The sequence below is a fragment of the Protobothrops mucrosquamatus genome, unplaced genomic scaffold (assembly GCF_001527695.2).
Source record: "Protobothrops mucrosquamatus isolate PMUCROS unplaced genomic scaffold, P.Mucros_1.0 scaffold620, whole genome shotgun sequence".
NCBI classification, from domain to species: Eukaryota; Metazoa; Chordata; class Lepidosauria; order Squamata; family Viperidae; genus Protobothrops; species Protobothrops mucrosquamatus.
In genome coordinates, this window is record NW_015386916.1 from 198,870 (window position 1) to 220,673 (window position 21,804).

The following is a 21,804-nucleotide window of genomic DNA, read 5'->3' on the forward strand; positions in this document are numbered from 1 at the left end:
CCTCCCAGTGCTGTTTTTTATGAATGGTCAACATTCTCCACACTGTGGCCAAGGAGGGTGGTGTTGGAGCATGACTCATGAGACTATCACCACCCTCTGTACCCAGCAGTTGTGTACTGGATTTTGTTGGCATTTTTGCAATATTTATAGCTGTTAGTGTTTGTTTATCTATTATCATTGGCAACAAGAATTCTTTTTATCCTTAAGCAGACAGAGCTTGGGTTTTTGTTCCCTCTTTTATTACTCATCGTGCTGGAAGTCTCTCGTTTTTATACAGTCTTCTCTCAGTGCTGCTTTTGCTGCACTGAGTCATGAAGAAAGAGACTTTGCAATTGCCGGTTCCCGCCCAACAGCTTCTGGCTCAGATCCAAGAAAACAGGGTGGAGTGGATTATTATTTTTTTCATTCTCCCCGTAAAGAGAGTCTGATTCATTGAAACTTCTCAAACCCAGTCAAAGGACACCACCCAACTGAATATCCCAATACAACAGCTGGGAAAACTTATAACCCCACCAGCTGGGGCACTCCTTACAGTGCATCTCTGATTTTCAAGGCAGCAGGAGGACAAGCAGAGGAAGCTCTCTTCACAGAAGTACTTTCACCAAGGTAAGTCTGTTTTTCCACATCTCTGACTGCCTGTTTCTTCTCTGTTTTTGGGAGGTCCCATTTTCACATTGAGCTAGGAGCAGATTGACTTTCCTCTCATCCACATGCACACTGAGGGTTTCAGTGGATTTTTAAATTTTGATTGTTCATGCACGTATTTCAGCAGCTCCACTTCTAGCAGGTATCCCAGACAAAAGAAAAGACAGTTGCAGAGGCTGCTGTTCTCTCCTGTGGAGAAGAGAGAGTCTAACGTGCAAGTGTGACAGTTGCCACAGTTCCTTTACTATTAAACTTTTGCATTTGCAAATTTCTCTTGTGAGGAAAACACAATGTGTAACAAATTTGAACTGGAGGAAGCAGAAACTGCTACAGTGAAGAGTCCAATTAATTTTTTTCTGGGAAAGATCCCTTTTCTTTAACCCAGGAATAAAAAAGAAAGAGGTTGTGGACTGTAACATGTTTTCCATCATTGTGATTAGAAAACTAGATTTTATTAATAGGTTTGCTATGGCATTGGATTTTCCCCCCCAGAACCTAGAGCAAAGTAATTTAATCTGAGTAAGAAAATTCCCAGGGTAAGGATGATGTTAAAGATAACTGTCCATAATTTAAGAAATTAGAGAAGGTCAATACGGAGATGGGAGGAGGAGATGCACCTAGATTTGAGTGGATTCATTGATTACAAAAGTTTTGGAGAGGTGAACCTATAGACTGATATAATCTTTAATGCTAATAATTTCTTTTAATTGCTTTCTCTAGGAATGACCCAGGCCTTAATTGCTTCAGTTTTAGATTATAAACCTAATGTTCTATGCAGAATGGTTTGGAAAATGTTTGTAAATTTCAGCAAGTTAGAAAGACTGCTGTCTGTGCACTTTTCAAATCACATTATAAATGATCTCAGATCAACTACCTTGGCTTCCAGTTGGTTTCCCGTCTTAAATTAAGGAAGTGCTGGATCTAATCTATAAAGGCATAAAATATGACTGAGAACTAGAATATCTGGACTTTTTCCTAGTTGAAACTTTCTTCTAATTGGCACTCATCATCAGAAATCCCACCAGTGGAATACATTTGTAGGCAGTTGAGACAGGAACTTCCTTAGAATAATACTTATATATTAACATTCTATAGCAACTTTACTTTTCATTATACTTTATATAAATTTATATAGGTTGTAATGCATTAGTAATCATGTAATGATATATTATATTTTTAGTAATAATGTTCATGGCTACCGTTACTTTATTATTATTATTATTAATAATAATAATAATAATAATAATAATAGTAAAGTTGGAAGGGACCTTGGAGGTCATCTAGTCCAACCCCCTGCTCAGGCAGGAAACCCTATACCATTTCAGACAAATGGCTGTCCAGTTTCTTCTTAAAAACTTCCAGTGTTGGAGCATTCACCACTTCTGGAGGCAGGTTGTTCCACTGGCTAATTGTTCTAACTATCATGAAGTTTCTCCTTAGTTCTAGGTTGCTTCTCTCCTTGATTAGTTTCCACCCATTGCTTCTTGTCCTGCCTTCAGGCGCTTTAGAAAATAGCTTGACTCCCTCTTCTTTGGGGCAGCCCCTGAGATATTGGAACACTGCTATCATGTCCCCCCTCATCCTTCTCTTCATTAAACTAGACATACCCATTTTTTACTTAGTTTTATTACTTATTTTGATATATTTCATAGCCTTAGCTGCACATTGGGAAGAGGAGCAAATTATAAATATTATCAAATCAACATGTATGTTGTTTAAATGAATAGTTTAAGATTAATTAATGGGCATTACAGATGCATTTTTGAATGCGGATTGTGCAATGTATATGTGATGTTTCATAATGCTGATGCTATTATGGCTGTAAACAATTTGCTTGCAACTCAGCTTGATATTTTCCTTGCCTAATATCAGCTTTAAAGAACAGTGTCTAATTAATGCTATTCACTGATCAAAATGTAGGCATTCAATAATAGCACAGATCAATAATCTCTGATGAAGATTAGATGTTACTTTGCAGAAATGTCTTAATAGATATGCTTTGCATTTTTGCCCTGAGGACAGCCACATCCCTAGGAGGGATTGAACCAAAAAGCATTTCGAAGACTGCATTGCAGTTTGTTGAAAAGATATTTTTCCTAAAGGTCCTCTTAATAATAGCATATGTAGGGATGTATATGAATATGTGGCTTAAAGAGGCTTAGATTCTGTGTTTGGTGGAAAACAATTTCCCTTAGGTGTGGCCTGTTTTCATTATGTTTCCAATGAGGTGACTTTTTTCCCTGTGAATATGTAATAAAGTGGATGAAAACACTCCACCTGATTTGAATGAAGAACTTGTTCATCTCCTCTTATGGCAATGACATTAGCTCTATTCTGGATTCTGGAGCCCATTCATGTTAAAAACAATGCCCCAGAGAAGTTGAAATGGGAGAATTCCAGGATTATAGAGCTCACAATGAAATGTGGTTTACTTCCAGATAAGATAATGGTACAGAATCATGGCATAAAAGTCCTTATGAAACTTCTGCAATAACTACCTACCATCTCCTACCAATTCACAGCAATAGCAGCTGTTAATTGGTGTCATATCAACTGCATTCATATTCCCTTCATGAAATTGATAGGCTTACCTTTTTTCAATGTTTCATTCTGCAGATTGCAGAATGCAGGTCTTTCTGAGAGACTTTTCAGATCTGATCCTCATATAAATATGTGAATATGCATTAATAGGCTATACAGACCCTAACAGTCTCTTTTTTCAAGTGACTGTGTATAAATTTAGGTTGTCTATATTACTGATATGGGCCACTGATATTACTGATATGAAAATATCTTATTTATTAAAAAAATATTAAAAATTGGCAGGCAAATTAGCTGTAGTTTCTGTCCTCTCACCTAATTTTCTGCTCCTTTTCATTTTGCTGCCTATTTTAAAAAGGAATACCAGATGGATTTATTGGCTAAAGAGATTCTCAGCAGTGAGGATTTTTTAAAAAACAGAGTTTGGTCATGGGTTAAGCACTTTTATATGTTACAGTTCCCAAGATAACTAGTTTGTGTGCTATTCATGAAAGATATGATGGCCAATACTTCACTTTAATAGAAAGCATGAGATTAAACTAACAGCCATGCCAAAAAGTTTCAGATGATTCAATTTATGTAGTTGTGGGAAGAGAATAATATTCTTGCTTAAGGAAAATCATATGGCAGGGAGTGGGACACGTGCATGTTCTAGAATGCTACTAATTAGACACAGCACTGCTGGATCAGGCCACGTGTTCAGCTCATCCAGTATCCAATTTCCAAAAGTGGCAAGAATGGGATGGGTACAAGCCAGGCCATAAGGTATCAGCTTTGCTTTTCACTGAAATATACAGAATATACAGAAATATAAGAACACAGGATCAGTTTAACTGTCATAGCAAATGGCTACTGATTTAAATGAACAATGTTTAGGTGAGGGTGACCACTGTTTCTGAACCTGATATCATTGTGTAATTTCATATGATGGTCAGGGTACTATCCCAAAAGTTACAATTTTGAAATTTTTTTCCAGGGTAGGTTGCTAGTTCTCATAGGTGCTCAGATGCTGATTCCCAAACATTAGTTTTTCTGCTACCCTTTAAGCTTTTCAGTGGCTAATGAAAAAAATAATGACCACCAATATTTATGGTTAGGGCATGTGGTCCTACATGACAGTTAATGTTAGAATAACTTTGCTGTTATTTTAAATGATTTTTTTTAAAGCAGCTTCAAAAGATCAGCTGTAAAATAGGGCATAATATATTCACAGACACAGACACAGAGACACAGCGTAATCGCCCAGTGTAGATTGGTAGATAGATATTCTTCTATTTCCCAGGCTAGGGCTGAATGAAAATGACTGCCTCAAAGTTATCCACCTACCTTCTGTGCCTAAAGGAAGACTAGAGCCTGTCCTCCACACTCCTTGGGTATGGTTATGTTCCATAACCTTCAATGAAAATGCTTTCATTCTGCAGTGGATTGATTTATCTGTCTGTCTGTCATTGGTTGTTAATTTGATTCCATGAAAGGAGACAAGTATGAACTGGAGAATAGACTACCATTTGATTAGGCTATCATTTGAAGCCTATTAATATATTTATATTAATATAATGATAAAATATCAAAATATTTAAAACAAATGAAAAAAATTCTAAGCTCACTTTGAAGGCTCTAGGAAGATATACCATAAATACAAAAGGTGATTAAGTGGACAGAAGTCTGAGTAGAAAAAAATATATGTTCAAAATAGTTACATGCGTATGAGAAGGACTTATGCTTCAATTAATATGCTTAGTAAACCAATCAGCTAAAGTCTTTGGCAGGATAGATACCCTAATTCTTTCCAGAACAAAGAATCATCTGTTCATAGTCCTCCTGTAAGAGAGAATGCTGTGTCACAAAGCTTGGTTGAAGCATTTTAAAAGTTTGAGGAGTTTTATTTTTCTATATTGATCTGTACTTTAGGAACCATAATGGTGCCAGACTTTATACTTCTGAATTTGTATCTTCAGCCTCTGAAGCATTGACTGCTATTTGTGTTCCTTTTGCCAAGAACCAGCTATGTGTTCATTAAACAGAAAGACTGCTAGAAAAAAAATGATCCATTTTAGTTGAGTCCAGCCCATGTGAAACCCCAATGGCTGCTTCTGGCCTTCTTAAAGCCAAGAGATGCCTGTGGAACCCAAAGGCAACTTCAGTACAACTTCAGAGTCCCTCTAAAACTCAGTATCACATTGCAATTCTTTAGGTGGCTGAAATACAAAATGATCACTTACACAATAAGCAATTATGATCTTTGCATTTAATTAATTTAATGTTAATTAATTTCAATTGAATTGGCTCAGCCAGGTGCTTTGCCTTGGGTTTGCCCAGTTTTTGTGCCTAGTCTTCACCATGGCTTTTTAAAGGCAAAATGAGGTCTTTGGCTTTCAAAATGTAGCACACTGCTGAGTCAAAGAATTAGATTCAAGTGTTTGGGACTATTTCTTTGCTTACTAGACAGGATTCAAAGAGATAGAGCAGAAATCATCTTCTGCCATCATTAACAAAGCAAAAGGGCACATGCAAGTTCTCAAAACTATTTTTAAGGAAGGAGTTTTGTCTTTCCTACAAATGTGCAGTTCTACTTGCAGAGAAGAAGGGACTCTGGAGGGCTGCTCTGCTCCTGTATTCGCATAATACAGAAAATCACTTAGTTGAAGAGTATTTTATATTTGCATGTTTTGCTTTGTTTTTAGTAGATTGTTTAAAACCTAAAGCAAAAACAGAAAGAATAGAGATGTTCAGTGTGGCATCTCCTCCTAAACAGGAGGGGCTCCTCTGTTGAGACTAAGCCACATCGTGTACAATGTCTCAAGACCCAGTGAGTATTCTGAAGCTTTCCATCTAATATAACAGAAAGCTTTTATTCAATCTCAGATGGGATAAATATTCCTTCTTTTAAGTGTTGGGCAGTGAGAACTCTTTTCTCGTAATGCCTTTGGATTCTGGAGAAGTTTTTAAAATGCAAAGAAGGCAGAGCTGAATTTTCAGGAAGAGTTTTGGGTAAAACCCGTGGTGGGATTCAGCCGGTTTGTACCAGTTCAGTAGAACTGGTAGCTAATGTTTTGTTGACTTCAGCAAACTGGCTGATGCGCTAGCCCTTTTTTTTTGCAAGGGGGAGTTCACGCACTTCCGGTGGGCCGTTCTGGGCCTGGGAGGCCTCCCCGGCTCAGAACGGACTTCCGGAAGTGGCGTCCATGCAGAGAACCAGTTGTTCAGGTATTTGAATCCCACCACTGGGTAAAAGGTTAAAAAGAAGTTTGAAATAAACAATGTAGCTTTACAGATTAGGCCACCATAACTAGATAACCACTAAAAGACTGCAAAGAGACGAGGAAAGTGCCAATACTTTTCATGCAATTTAGTTATTGTTATATAGTCCAGCATGTTACCATTTTGCAAACCACTATATTCCAGCTATACTTTTTAAAATCTGCTGTCAGTTATAGCTCAGGAAGAAAATCACTCCAGTTCTGTTTTGCTTTCAATATTCTTGTGCTGGAGGGGAAAAATGAAACATTCAAGTGGAGTTCAATTGTGGTCCTACAGTTTGGGATGAGAAAGAAGAATAATCTCATGGCTGATATTTGGGGGACTAAAGCCAAAGCCATCTACATCCCTCAGACTTACATTGCTCAATTTTAAGTAGCAAATGACATGATGTGGTCATGCTGTGTCTGAGTTCATGGCTACATTTGTGGATGCTTTGGATCTTGCATTCTCAGATGACCACTCCTTGTTCTCTTCCATTCCATATCCTCATTGTAATATATTTAGGAATTTTCCAGGGTGTTTACATGAATTATAGGTAGACACATCTTATGATGAAAGAGAACAGAAAGTGGAAACATTTTTTTCCCATCTTAGAAATGCAGGAGCAGTCTGTTTGAGAGGAGTTGCAGATGAAATGTTGGAGTTCAATGTCCACTTGTGTGACGTGTCCCACAAATCCAACTAGAAGGCAGGTGGAATTAGAGTAAGCATCATAGAAGCAAAACCAAGACAAAAAAACTATTTGTACAAGGAGCAAAATTTTATCTTTTGTAATAAAAGTTGATACATAGTTATAGTCATAGCATTTGCATTAGCTAATTTTGAACTCTTTAACACTTCTTCATACATCCAAATCAGCCTCTTGAACTTACACGTAGTTCCCTCTGTTCAGTATTTGTTTAGGGTAAGATAAAGATTTTAAGTTTGCATTGAAAAAGGTAAGTGGGTGGTATGGTTGTTCTAGATAAATTAGGACACTGGTTTATTATTTTAGACCAAGGTCTAGCAAGGTCTTTCCAGTTCTGTTTTCTGGACTGGAATTGATCCTTTTTACACTGATCTCTAGTACCCACCTCTTTCCAGCAGAGATACAAAATGTATACCTGCAAAATATACTGTGGTGCCTTTCTGCAGGTGATGCTGATTAGATAGGGAAAAACAGCATTCAGCAACTCTGTTTTAAGCATTTTAATACCATGTATGTTCTTGCAAAAAGCACTTGAAGGGCTTTCAGCCTTTTGACTATGCCTTTAAAACTGCTTGATATTCAGCAATTAGCAGTAGTTTTCCCGATATGGCTAGAAATATTGCCACTTGCTATTTATTGCAGAGCAACTCATTAAATCAAGCACAACTGCAAGCAGTGAAGATTCCAAGGAAACTTAAGCAGGAGTGTGTATTGGGAAGGGGGAAGAGGTTGGTGGGTTAATTGGTAAATAATCCCTCTGCTTTTTTCTCTCACACTATATACATATACAGTGCCTAAGTCAAATTCTTGACTGTATATAATATATAAGAGTATATTAATGAGAAATTATCAACGTGAGACTAATAAAGATCAGATTGTCCCAATCCTGCTGGCTCTCCAGAAGGTCCTCAATTTTGTGATAATTAGTTTGGATTTTGATTATGTATGCCACCCAGAGTCACCTGCAAGTGAGATGGGCAGCGACAGAAATGTAATAAATAAATTCAATAAATATAGTCTGCAGAACCCATCTAATTATATTTGATCAAACTGCTGAAAAATCGGTAGTTGTCAGTGTTTGTTGTATGTGGCATTTCTAGTAAACCACTAGGTAATTCCTTGCAACTTTTGAAAATCTACTTATACTTTTACGTGTTTTTTCCACATCGGCATGCCTGAGAAAAAAGCTTTCAGATGACAAAACATACATGTTTTATTTTACTTCCAGAGGTAGAATGAGTACAGTACATGTAGATACTTGTATAAGGATTAAAGCCAAGAATCACATTGCCTGTTTCAGCATGAACTTTCTTATAGCTATAAGAGATTACATACTTTACAGTTCTAAGTGGAACGAACCTTATTATCCTAACATCCTGAAAAAAATCATGAGAGGAATTTGAAATAGGACAAAACCATTTCCTCTGAGAAGCACTAAAAGTTCTGGGTCTACCCAGCAGTAAATTGCTTTGCTTTATTCACATTATTCAGCAGTCACTGCAACAGCCATGCCAGTTAATATAATTGTTGTATTACATGTGTTGGGACTGGAGCTGAGAGAGAGTGGCTTGCCTAGGGCTACCCAGGTGAATTTATGGTTTTAGTCAATTGGGAAAACAAGACTGGTGGATCAAATAAATGTTCTCTCCTCCCTTAAGGCATTACTTTCCCATTCCCTCAACAAAAAAATGTTTTGATCATTTTTTATTAAATTGTGGAAGAGATACCTCAAGTGGCCTCTGGATAGAAATACAGGATATAAAATGAAAAAAAAATGCCTACCTTCCATAGGTAGTTGTACTATGTTGTTCATTTAGCAATATGTAACAAATACATATAGATGTCTTTCATTCAGGTACCACATTTTATATTTCCAGTTTAAGAAAATATATGTTAATATAGTTAAAAGAAGGGCTAGAAAAAGTGCAATCCCTATTTATTTTGCTCAAACAAAAACCTATAGAGTTTGGGGTGAATTTTGGACAGCCTGACCACTGTCAATATTTTTCTAAGCTCCTTCGTCATTAATATCGTAAGCTTCTTAAAAACATGCAATGAGACAGAAGTACTGACCTAATGCATTTTTAAGAGAAGTTGTATGATAATTCCACTTGTGTTCTATTTCCTCATTTTTTGGGTAATGTTTGAAAGCCCCTCTCATATAAGAACACTTATTGCATTAGTACAATCAGTATCAACTTCCTAGTTTATTTATTTATATATGCTGGGACTTTAGAATTCAAACAGATATGCATCTGCCACATAACACCCCGGACTTAACAATTGTTGATAAGAAAGACAAAAAAGTCTGTATAGTGGACGTGGCAGTGCCTGGAGACAGCAGAATATAAGAGAAAGAACTGGAAAAAATAACAAAACACAAAGACCTACAAATAGAAATAGAATGACTGTGGCAAAGGCAAGCAAGGGTAGTACCAATAGTAATAGGTGTCTTGGGTGCAATCCCAAAACAACTGGAGTAGCACTTGAACACCATTGGCATTGACAAATTTGCCATCAGTCAATTGCAAAAGGCGGCCTTATTGGAAGCAGCTTCCATCCTGCAACGATATCTGTAACACCATCAAACATCCAGATCTGCCAATCCCAGGTCCTTGGTAAGGACTGAATAGGTAGACAAAAATGCCAAATCCAGTCTGAACATCTGGCTGACTGTGTGATTAACAACAACAACAGCAACAACAATGATGATGATAATAATAATATAATCACCATAAGAAATACTTAATGCTCTCAGGCATCAACCCATTTCCAAATACTCCCATATAGGAAAGGACAACTGTTAACACTAGACCCAGTAGATCCACTGAAAAAGCCAGATCTTGATTGCTTTTAAAAGCCCTAAAGTTGGGGTTAATTTGACTTCAGGGGAATTCTGTTCCAGAAGACAGCCCCTGATATGACCTGATTTCATGTAGCCCCTGACATGGCCTTATCTTATGCTTCCTTCAAATAATATTCCCTATGGACCTAGATGGCATCTTGTCTTCCAGATCTTAACCAACGAGGAAAAGCAATTGGGAGTAAGGCTTGTTTTGGTCTGGAGCAAGAATGGGAAGCAATGTCCCTACAGATGTAGCTGAACTACAACTACCAAACGGTCTAGCAAACATTAGAATTTATACAAGGATCATAATTTCCCAATTCCTTATGTAGCATGTGAGGCAGCTTATATGTTATCAGAATTGCCATAAGTTCCACATACTACAAAAGTAATATGAAACTATATTAGTTCATAACCTGGATTTTCAGCGGCACACACAAAGTACAATGGGACAAAAATGCAAAGTCATACACGTGAACTCTATAAGAATTGTCATAGTTTATCATTTTTTTTTACTGAAATGCAAGAAAACTGTAGTACAACTCTAAAATAGGTATATCATAAGAAAACCCTTCAAATTCCCCTAAATTAAATTCATCCTCATGTGTGATACTATCTATTCACTTTGTGGTTCTAAGTGGCTCCTTCCCATATTAAATGTGACTTGTTCACCAAAAGGTTTGCGCACCCATGCAATAAAAGGTTGTCTCTCACAATAAAGTGTAACACTATTTTCTAAGTATCAGTCTTGTTTCCTATTAGTATATTAAAGTCAGCCGTACATTGTGGCTTAACGTTTCATCCTGTTTCTGCTCTGATTACCCTTCCTTCCTTCCTTCCTTCCTTCCTTCCTTCCTTCCTTCCTTCCTTCCTTCCNCAGCAGTAAATTGCTTTGCTTTATTCACATTATTCAGCAGTCACTGCAACAGCCATGCCAGTTAATATAATTGTTGTATTACATGTGTTGGGACTGGAGCTGAGAGAGAGTGGCTTGCCTAGGGCTACCCAGGTGAATTTATGGTTTTAGTCAATTGGGAAAACAAGACTGGTGGATCAAATAAATGTTCTCTCCTCCCATTCCCTCAACAAAAAAATGTTTTGATCATTTTTTATTAAATTGTGGAAGAGATACCTCAAGTGGCCTCTGGATAGAAATACAGGATATAAAATGAAAAAAAAAATGCCTACCTTCCATAGGTAGTTGTACTATGTTGTTCATTTAGCAATATGTAACAAATACATATAGATGTCTTTCATTCAGGTACCACATTTTATATTTCCAGTTTAAGAAAATATATGTTAATATAGTTAAAAGAAGGGCTAGAAAAAGTGCAATCCCTATTTATTTTGCTCAAACAAAAACCTATAGAGTTCGGGGTGAATTTTGGACAGCCTGACCACTGTCAATATTTTTCTAAGCTCCTTCATCATTAATATCGTAAGCTTCTTAAAAACATGCAATGAGACAGAAGTACTGACCTAATGCATTTTTAAGAGAAGTTGTATGATAATTCCACTTGTGTTCTATTTCCTCATTTTTTGGGTAATGTTTGAAAGCCCCTCTCATATAAGAACACTTATTGCATTAGTACAATCAGTATCAACTTCCTAGTTTATTTATTTATATATGCTGGGACTTTAGAATTCAAACAGATATGCATCTGCCACATAACACCCCGGACTTAACAATTGTTGATAAGAAAGACAAAAAAGTCTGTATAGTGGACGTGGCAGTGCCTGGAGACAGCAGAATATAAGAGAAAGAACTGGAAAAAATAACAAAACACAAAGTCCTACAAATAGAAATAGAATGACTGTGGCAAAGGCAAGCAAGGGTAGTACCAATAGTAATAGGTGTCTTGGGTGCAATCCCAAAACAACTGGAGTAGCACTTGAACACCATTGGCATTGACAAATTTGCCATCAGTCAATTGCAAAAGGCGGCCTTATTGGAAGCAGCTTCCATCCTGCAACGATATCTGTAACACCATCAAACATCCAGATCTGCCAATCCCAGGTCCTTGGTAAGGACTGAATAGGTAGACAAAAATGCCAAATCCAGTCTGAACATCTGGCTGACTGTGTGATTAACAACAACAACAACAACAATAATGATGATAATAATAATATAATCACCATAAGAAATACTTAATGCTCTCAGGCATCAACCCATTTCCAAATACTTCCATACAGGAAAGGACAACTGTTAACACTAGACCCAGTAGATCCACTGAAAAAGCCAGATCTTGATTGCTTTTAAAAGCCCTAAAGTTGGGGTTAATTTGACTTCAGGGGAATTCTGTTCCAGAAGACAGCCCCTGATATGACCTGACCTCATGTAGCCCCTGACATGGTCTTATCTTATGCTTCCTTCAAATAATATTCCCTATGGACCTAGATGGCATCTTGTCTTCCAGATCTTAACCAATGAGGAAAAGCAATTGGGAGTAAGGCTTGTTTTGGTCTGGAGCAAGAATGGGAAGCAATGTCCCTACAGATGTAGCTGAACTTCAACTACCAAACGGTCTAGCAAACATTAGAATTTATACAAGGATCATAATTTCCCAATTCCTTATGTAGCATGTGAGGCAGCTTATTTGTTATCAGAATTGCCATAAGTTCCACATACTACAAAAGTAATATGAAACCATATTAGTTCATAACCTGGATTTTCAGTGGCACACACAAAGTACAATGGGACACAAATGCAAAGTCATACACGTGAACTCTATAAGAATTGTCATAGTTTATCATTTTTTTTACTGAAATGCAAGAAAACTGTAGTACAACTCTAAAATAGGTATATCATAAGAAAACCCTTCAAATTCCCCTAAATTAAATTCATCCTCACGTGTGATACTATCTATTCACTTTGTGGTTCTAAGTGGCTCCTTCCCATATTAAATGTGACTTGTTCACCAAAAGGTTTGCGCACCCATGCAATAAAAAGTTGTCTCTCACAATAAAGTGTAACACTATTTTCTAAGTATCAGTCTCGTTTCCTATTAGTATATTAAAGTCAGCCGTACATTGTGGCTTAACGTTTCATCCTGTTTCTGCTCTGATTACCCTTCCTTCCTTCCTTCCTTCCTTCCTTCCTTCCTTCCTTCCTTCCTTCCTTCCTTCCTTCCTTCCTTCCTTCCTTCCTTCCTTCCTCCCTCCCTCCCTCCCTCCCTCCGAGAAAGTGTCAAGAGCTCTAAAGCCTTTGGCTATATATAAACCAGAAGAAAGTCAGAATTCAGTAGCAACTTTTGCAAAAGCACTGGTTATGAATGATGCACCAACTTAATTATGTCCTGATCCATAAAATTGTAGAAGGATATTATTTATTTATTTATTTATTTATTTATTTATTTATTTATTTATTTATTTATTTATTTATTTATTTATTTATTTATTTATTTATTTATTTCCAACCATCTCAACCCAGTGACTCATTTTATGCTTTGAAAGTGGAGAGGAAAGATCATGATTTCATTCACGATAGCCCCCCCCCTTCTTGTTCCCTGCTTCTACCTTCTTATTCTTTCATTCTTGCACGTCTGGAGTAAAAGCGGGTGGGTCCAAAGAGACAGCATTTTCTTCCCTGGTTGCTCTTGGCTGCCTTCCAGCCTCACCTCTCCCTTCTAGAGACTCTTGCATGGCTTAGTGCTCGACGGTTGTCACTTTCTGAGCAAATGTCAGCTGTGCTTATTAACCTTCAGAAGAGCAATCCATTCTCCAAATGAATCACAGCAACCAGGAAAGCGAGATGTTGCTCATGTTTTCCATCTCTCTAACCATGCAAGTAAAAGCAGAGTTATTCTTTCCACCATGCTTTTATGAATATTGATTGATGCTGTCGAGGCCTGCTCATTGAGGGTTTCCACTGCTCAGGTAGTTCATGGGCTTTCCTTCACCAAAACCTCTCCTAAAAACTAGCCAACACATGTTCAGTTGGCTTAGTGGCATATCCTATTACCATATTGTTCATCATGTGCATGTTTGTGTGCTTCTGAGTAGATAGTATATCCTCAGACTATTATATATAAACAATGAGTATATATTTGATTATTTTTATTTATTGATCATAAATAAAATGTCCTAAAAGTTGTATGCACAATATGGATATTCACTTTCTATTTGCCTTTCCTTTTAAATATTGTACTTGCTACATCAGGATGAAGTGTCAACAGAGTGTACAAGTTCTGTGGCTTTTCAGATGGGAACAAGAGGCTCAGATCTGGCCACAGCCTGTTGGAATTATAATTTGACTTCACTGCATTCTGCTTTTGGATCAACACATTCTTACAACTTAGCAAGTTGCAGAAACGGGAATAGAATGGATGATTTCTAAAATGAATTACTGAACTGCATAAAATGTTCATTTTAGAATCATCACAGGATAACGATTTTTTCCATCATATATTCTAGACTAAATTCATGATGTATTTATTTGTGGGGGACTGATAAAACTGGTTAGTTACTTCTCATACAAGGAAGAATAGAAGGTGATCAATACTCTGCTCAGAAGTTTTGTTTGCAATTATTTGTATGCTGCCCATTCAGTCTTCATACAAAGTCAGGCTACATGACCATCTAGTCTAGTATTCTTCCTTCTTACTAGTAGCATTCCAGGGTCAGAGATAGACAAGTCTTCTCCTCTCATCTACTGTCTGTTCCTTCTGTTCTTGGAGATCCCAGAATGTGGAACTTTCTGCACACAAATCAGGTTCTAATGCTAATCTGTCACTCAGCTGTACTTTTTTGTGGCTCAGGAGAATATGCTAACATGAATATAATTTCCTCCAAAATAAAGTAAATACAAGAATCCCTTAGTTATAGTGTGGAATTGCTGGAACCCACTTTAGTGCGCAGGTAGCATATGTACAAATGCTATTTCACCAGAAACATGATGACAACAAAAAGTGATATAGTCCAACCTCTTTACTTTCTTTTTAGGGAGATGGGTGGCCTTGTATGACTTAAATGAGCTAGGACTCTGAAATACAGTTAGCCTGATTTTGAGCTGAATGGCATATTTTATTTAGGGCGGCACTCAGCACTTGATGTATCACAAATCTTACCATGTATTTGCTTTTGATTCATTACTTTAATTTCCAAATGTCCTAGTACTTGATTTGCTCTGTTACTCATCCTATTGACAAGAGCTAATTTTTGGCCAGTGAATCACATTTGTGAGGGAGGCAGAAGCAAATGCCAGGGGAAGGGGCTTTATGACAAGAAGTAGCTGTTACCGCCTTCTCTTCACTATGAAATACAAAATTGTAGACGCCTGTACTTAGTATGCAACATAAAACTTTCACTTCTCCTCTGCCAAATCTGGTTACCCAACCATAAATATCCTTCCTTCCTTCCTTCCTTCCTTCCTTCCTTCCTTCCTTCCTTCCTTCCTCCCTCCCTCCCTCCCTCCCTCCCTCCCTTTACTACCATGCCTCTTTTCCTTATCACCATTTCTTTCTATGTATGTATAATGAGTGTAAAGGGGCATTCACACTAGCATATCAAGGGCAGGCAATAAGGGAAGGCTGCTGAAGATTAGGAGAAGACCATCTGGAAAGTGGCAGGTGTGGAGTTGGGTCTCTGCTGCTCAAAACCCCGTGGTGCTCCTGGGGCCTCGTAATGTGATTTGGCAAGTGAAGGCAGCTACTCTGGGTGTCAAATAGGCTAGAATATGCCAGCGGCTATTCAGAAAACTACCCACAAACAGAAGGGTGGGTGAATTACAAGAAGCAGCTGTAAAGGGACAACTTTGCAACTAATGGCTTTTGGGTGGGACGATTCATCTGGTAGCTTTCCTTCCATCACTGTGCAAATAGGGATCCCCAGTTTGCTTCTTCTAGCAGTGCAGTAGAATCAGGAAGGATAACTTTTGGAATTGTGGGAGCATGTCCTCGGAAAGCTTATCCATCAGAAAATCAATAACATTTTGTGCATGGGTAGTTAGAAATAAGTCATTTATTGCAAGGTGAATCCTATTTATATTTCACTTTGTATGTGTTCGTGGGTGGGTGGAGTTAGTGGGAAAGGAGATGAAGAATATTTAAAATAAAGCACTAGATTAGAGCCCTCTCCTTTAATTTTTCTAAGAGTGCTCCTATGCCCCATTGGAACTTTATAATTTATAATTTATTAAATTTATATGCCACTTGTCTCACTGTCCTGAGTGATTCTGGGTGGCTTACAATAATCTTAGAGGTATTGTTGACAATAAATATGATACCAGAAAATGGAACATTGCTTTGTAGACTCCAGTTAAATTTTGAAGCTAAAAGAAAATATGTACTGTATGTATGTATGTCTTGTGGGTATCAGTGCCCTAGGAACTACATCTTACTCCATGGTTTCCATTGATCAGAAGTGTTGCAGAATAGTGAGGGCACTTCTATCTGAATGGTGAAAAGCATTTTGTCCCCAGGTAAGCTGATTTTTTCCTCCTTCCTCCCACTGAGATGAGACAGCTTTTAGGCACATATAACTATGCCTCCAAGAGGAATCCCTGCCTATGAGCAACTGCCAGAATGATGGCAGTTTTGAACTTTGCAAATACTCCTATGCCTTCTACACCTATGCATCTTCCAGAGTTTTATGAATACCTCAGCTACCTTGAAGCCTTTCCTTGCTACCAAAAAGGCAGGAATGAGTTTTGTCATTTCTGAGGAAATGATTTCCCCCCCTTGCCCTGCAATTATTTTCTCTAGCCCATGTCAAACTGCCGGCCCATGGGCCGGATGCGTCACGCCAAAACCACACCCACCCCATTGCTGGCAATGGGGAATAAGTTGTGATACGTCATGACACGTCACGTGACATTGCGAGTTTGACACCCCTGATCTATGGCAATCCTCAAGCCCAATATCTTGCATATCATGAAATACTACTGTGGCAGGATATCATCTGGTCACTTGATAGTACAGTGGGAGACAGGATTTTCTTCTATTATTATTTTTCTCTTCAGAGTCATAGAAAACGTTTTACTGGGTGAAAGAAGCAAATAGTTCTAGACAAGTTATTGTATGTATTGTGGGAATTAAAAAAAATCCTGCCTCATGGTAGGTGGACTTCAACATCATCATGCTTTCATCAGATTCAATTCTGTCCTCATCTTTCCTTATATGTAATCAAAATACAAATCATATCTATCATTTAATAAATGATTGTCTTTCTTTTGAGTAAGGAGATTTTGAAAATATGTTAAAAAAAATCTATTTCTATCAAATTAGAGGTATTACACAGTTCACAGAATTGCTCAGAAAGGAATAGTAGAATGGGGTACTGAAATAAATATCCGAAGAACTGCTGTATCTTTTCATTACTTTAGTACAGTGTTTTTCAAACTGGGCAACTCCCATGCTGGGGAGTTGAAGTCCACACATCTTAAAGTTGCCAAGTTTAAAGAACACTGTTTTAGTAGTGATAGTAGGTGTGTAATCAGCAAAGGTATATGATCTTAGTGGAGGAATTCCAAATTGGACATCAAGGGATGAACTCATTAGGAAAGCAAAACTTTCCATCACAAACTTACACTGAAGTTTCTTCAGTGTAAATATATTCCAAAATTATGGAATCTGCTTTGTACTTGAGCCCCCAAATCTATCAAACCATAGCCTGGTACAAACAACATATGCTTAACATTAAAAGAATTCTGAATCCAAAAAACTGTTTTGAATACCAGAATTTACTGGAGCTTGCAGTAAATTCCAATGCTTATTATCCCAAGTTTTATTCATGTCAGCAGTAAAATTTAAGGCATGAAACAGATTGGTTGGTTTCTGCTATTGTTAAGCAGCTGGGAGCATTATATCCTTATAGATCTATTGCAAATCACATCTATTGATAAATTATGATCTAAATTCTGTTCATAACTGGTTCAGTAGCTATGCAAATCAAAGAATGACTACACATCTCTTTTCTGTACTAGAGAACATATCTTATTCCTATTTCTCCAGTCTACCCTTTCTATATGAGCATGGAAAATGCAAAACTTGCTAGGATTTCAGAAACCTTGCATTTCCAAGTGTTCCCTGAAGCATGTTATTAAACCCTCTTTATGGAAAATAGACAAATGTATGTAAATATTGTGTAGGATAAATGTATAGTTCCTTGTTGAAATATGAAAGTTTAAGTAGGTAATTCCTGAAGTTTAAAAAATTAATCAACAGCTGACTAGGGCATTGCAATTCCATTAGCTTCATACTCCCCATACTCTCCCTTGATGAAGTTCAGCAAGTGGCTACACAAAACTGGACTTTCTCAGTGGTAACCAACTGCCTTTGGAATAATCTTCCCAATGAGATATCCTGTTGCTATCTTGATTCTCTCTTCTGTGTCAGATATATCAGAAGTGGTAGGGTAGAAATGTTTTTCAATAAATAAAGACGCTAGACAATTACAAGAAAGTTTTGTACCACAGGGATAAATAACAGACAAACTCATCATATATTCCCTTTTCTGGGAGTAGGGTCTATTCAAGAGTTCTTCTTTGTGAATACATGTAGGAGTTGATTGTTAGCAATTCTTCTTAGAAAAGAAAAATGCTATCAAGCTCATGATTTTGCTTTTACAGAACCACAGAATCTTTGTGGTTTGTGATACTGAATATAATGTTCTCTAGAAAGTAAGCTACATTAAACTTGTCATTCCATAATTAAATATAGATCTTCCACTACTAATATCACTGTTGGAATTCATAAATTAGAAGTGGATTTAAGCCATAATTATTGAGGAACAGAACCACCAATTAAGTAAATCAACAACGTCCTTGCCCTGAAGATTCACCATTTTGGGATAAGTACCTCTTGGTTGGATGGCTTTGGGCTTCTGGGTATAACATTTATAAAAGGAATAGCTTTGCCTACAGTTATTAATTGGAAATGCATGTTTATGATGTCATCTCCTGCCATCATTGTAAGCCTCCCATTTATTACACTGCACTGGAGAAAAGGTAATGGAGCTGTAAGGCTAAAGCAATAGCAGGAAAATACAGGTTGGAAATACAGCTAGTGTTCAACATGCGAGATTAGTATATTTAAGCAGAAACGAATTTAGGGAAAAAAGGGCTTTGAGAATATATTTACAGAAGAAATCTCACTCATACCTGGATTAGAGCACAAAATACATCATTTCTGTCTCTTGTTTCTATAATCTTGAGTATTCTGTTTGGTTACTTGCTAATTTTGATGAAGGACAACTAGAGAAGAAATAGTAAAATTGGATAGACCCAGCGGTGGGATTCAAATATGTGAACAACTGGTTCTCTGTGTGGATACCGTTTCCAGAAGTCCATTCTGGGCCTGGGCAACAAAAAATTGGCTATCGGTTCTGTTGAAGTGGTGCGAATCGGCTGAATCCCACCACTGGATAGACCTAATAAAAATGGGTGAAATGGTATGATCTTATTCCAAACCAGGACAAATAAATTTTAAAAGCTGTTCTCTTATGCATGCAGGCTTGCAATTAAATGAAGAAAAGCAAATGGGGATGGTAGAATAAATGAGTAACACATGTGATACTGTAAATCTCTATGATTAAGGTTTCCATAACATGCATTATTAAAGGAAATCTGTGTTATATATTTTATCATCATAGCTACTCTGTTTCTAACTTTCTGATCACAGACACAATGTCTGCTGGCAACAAAAACAGCACCAATACAGTTTACTTCTCCACTTATTAAAGTTGCTTTCTTAACCATCTGTATCTGGGAATAAACCCACAACAGAAACAATAGAACTTATTTCTGAATAAAGTATAGAACTGCATAGTTTGCAAATCAGAATGGATATCAGCATTTATTTGTCACTGAGTGATTTGCAGCAGGAACCTAATATCAAGAAACAAGTTTGGTCCATCTAGCCTAACATTGTCTAACATCTCTGGTGATAGTTCTTCATGGTTTCATATAAGAATCTTTCCCAGCCCTGCTACCTGTAGGAGATAGCAGGAATTGTATTTGTGACCCAATGGTAGTTGTCTACCTTTGAATTAGATCAACAGGAATTTTGGACTCCCAATTTTTAGTGAAATAGAAGCAACAAACAGTCTTTAGTTCTACTTGTTGAGTTACAAAGGAGATAAGAGCAGCCAATATTTGTTCCCTAAAAGTGCACATTTATTTTAAATTTCTGTCATGAGTTATGCCATGGTAATTGTTGGTCTCCTTGTTGAGATGATACTCACCTGTAAAGTTTTAGAATTAATGCATTTCCATGATCATATAGTTCCACTTGCCTATTTTGCATTCATGTTACTTATCAAGAATAATCAAGATGGATATTTGTACTTGCCCATTCATTTTTCTCTCAATGTGTAGCTTATGGAATTCAATTGCAAATTTTCTCCACCCCTAAAGTGATTATTTTGCAAGTGTCTCCACAGTCCCAGCCTCTTATTTGTAGCTGATTTTAGTCTGAGGGAAATTCTGCATGACAGCCTAAACTGCTAATCTGCCATGCCACTCCCAGCTGTTTCTTAAGAGAAAAAATCCACTAAGTGCTCCTCATTGAATTGCAGTCCTATAAAGTAGCACAGAGCTTATTTTATTCTGCGGGTAATATGGTAGTTATATATGAAGATTCTCTATTTGTTGGTGTGGCAGAGATGCAGAGATGCGAGGTAGACCTCATGTCCAGCGTTGTCAGAGATGAAAAAAAGTGCTAATGTAGTATCTTGGGAACAGGAAGCATATGTAGAGCTATCCTTTTATTTTTAAAAAAACCCCATGAGACCAGAGATTTCAACACTGTCATGCAGGATCTAGCACTTGCTTCTACATTACTGCAGAATCACAGATGATTAAGATGTTGAGATTTTTCCACTTCCTAACAAAAACACATTGCAGCACCATTAAGAAATCCCACAGATAATCACTAGTTGTTCAGTTAGGAAAGAATGGGAACATGAATCAACTTAATTACAAATAAATGACAGCTTTCTTCAGAAATTTACTGAGGCAGACTTATTGTATTAAAAAGAATTGGGTGGGTCCTACATTACAAAGCCTGGATTGTTCTTGTGCAGAAAACACCACAGTAACATCATTGATCCCTCTTTTCCAACAACAGGTTTCCCTAAATGTCACTGCATCCAGTCTGATAGTAGCCTAGCATGTTGCTCATTCCAATCATACTCTTGTACAAGAAGCTTGCCATCTGGAAATAACCAAGTAGCATCTCCTAATGCAGTAGCAAGGGTGGTAAGAGGCACCTTTTTATCAGGATCATGTTGCATCTACCATGCATTGGCTGCCAGTTTGTTGCGTTTAAAGCTCTCAAGTTGTCCTGATACTTGAAACCAATTTCTGCTTCACCCTGGGTGTCTATGGAAGCACATACATACATTGCCTTCCCAAATGGAATTCCTTGAACTAAGGGGAGGGGGGGAGGGGGAAGAGAATCCTTCTTCCAGCATAATCCCACTTATTCCAATGTCACAAAATTATGCCACATTTCCTAACTTCCTTGAAGTTTGCCTTGACTTCATTCACTATTTTGGGGAATGTGATCCCAAGCACAATCTATTGCTAACATTGTGTTTCACAATGAGATGAATATACTTTCAGTAAAATCTATCAACAGATGCCAACAACCCACTCCATGGTTGACATTAATTCTCATTAAGCTTACATGGCTGGGTTTTTTGGAAAATTGGGTCATTACTGAAATGAAAGATGGTATCTGTCTGATGGGCATTGTTTTGCTCAGAGCAAAACCATAGATCTTTTCTTATTCCTACTTTCTGTACAGAGATACAAAAGCATTATATGAACTTGGGTAGAAACTGGAGTATTTAGATGGGATAAACAGAAACTTCAAATCACATCAGA

At 37.3% G+C, this 21,804-nt stretch overlaps 1 protein-coding gene across 1 annotated transcript in view; it reads left to right on the top strand.

The window, feature by feature from the left end:
- Positions 1-421: 421 nt before the first annotated feature.
- The window catches only part of EMP1 (epithelial membrane protein 1), a 39,045-nt gene continuing 17,662 nt past the window's right edge, over positions 422-21,804 (top strand). Inside the window, exon 1 of the mRNA XM_015817668.1 lies at positions 422-606. The gene's annotated coding sequence lies outside the window, so the exon portion shown is untranslated. The remainder of the gene's footprint in view (positions 607-21,804) is intronic.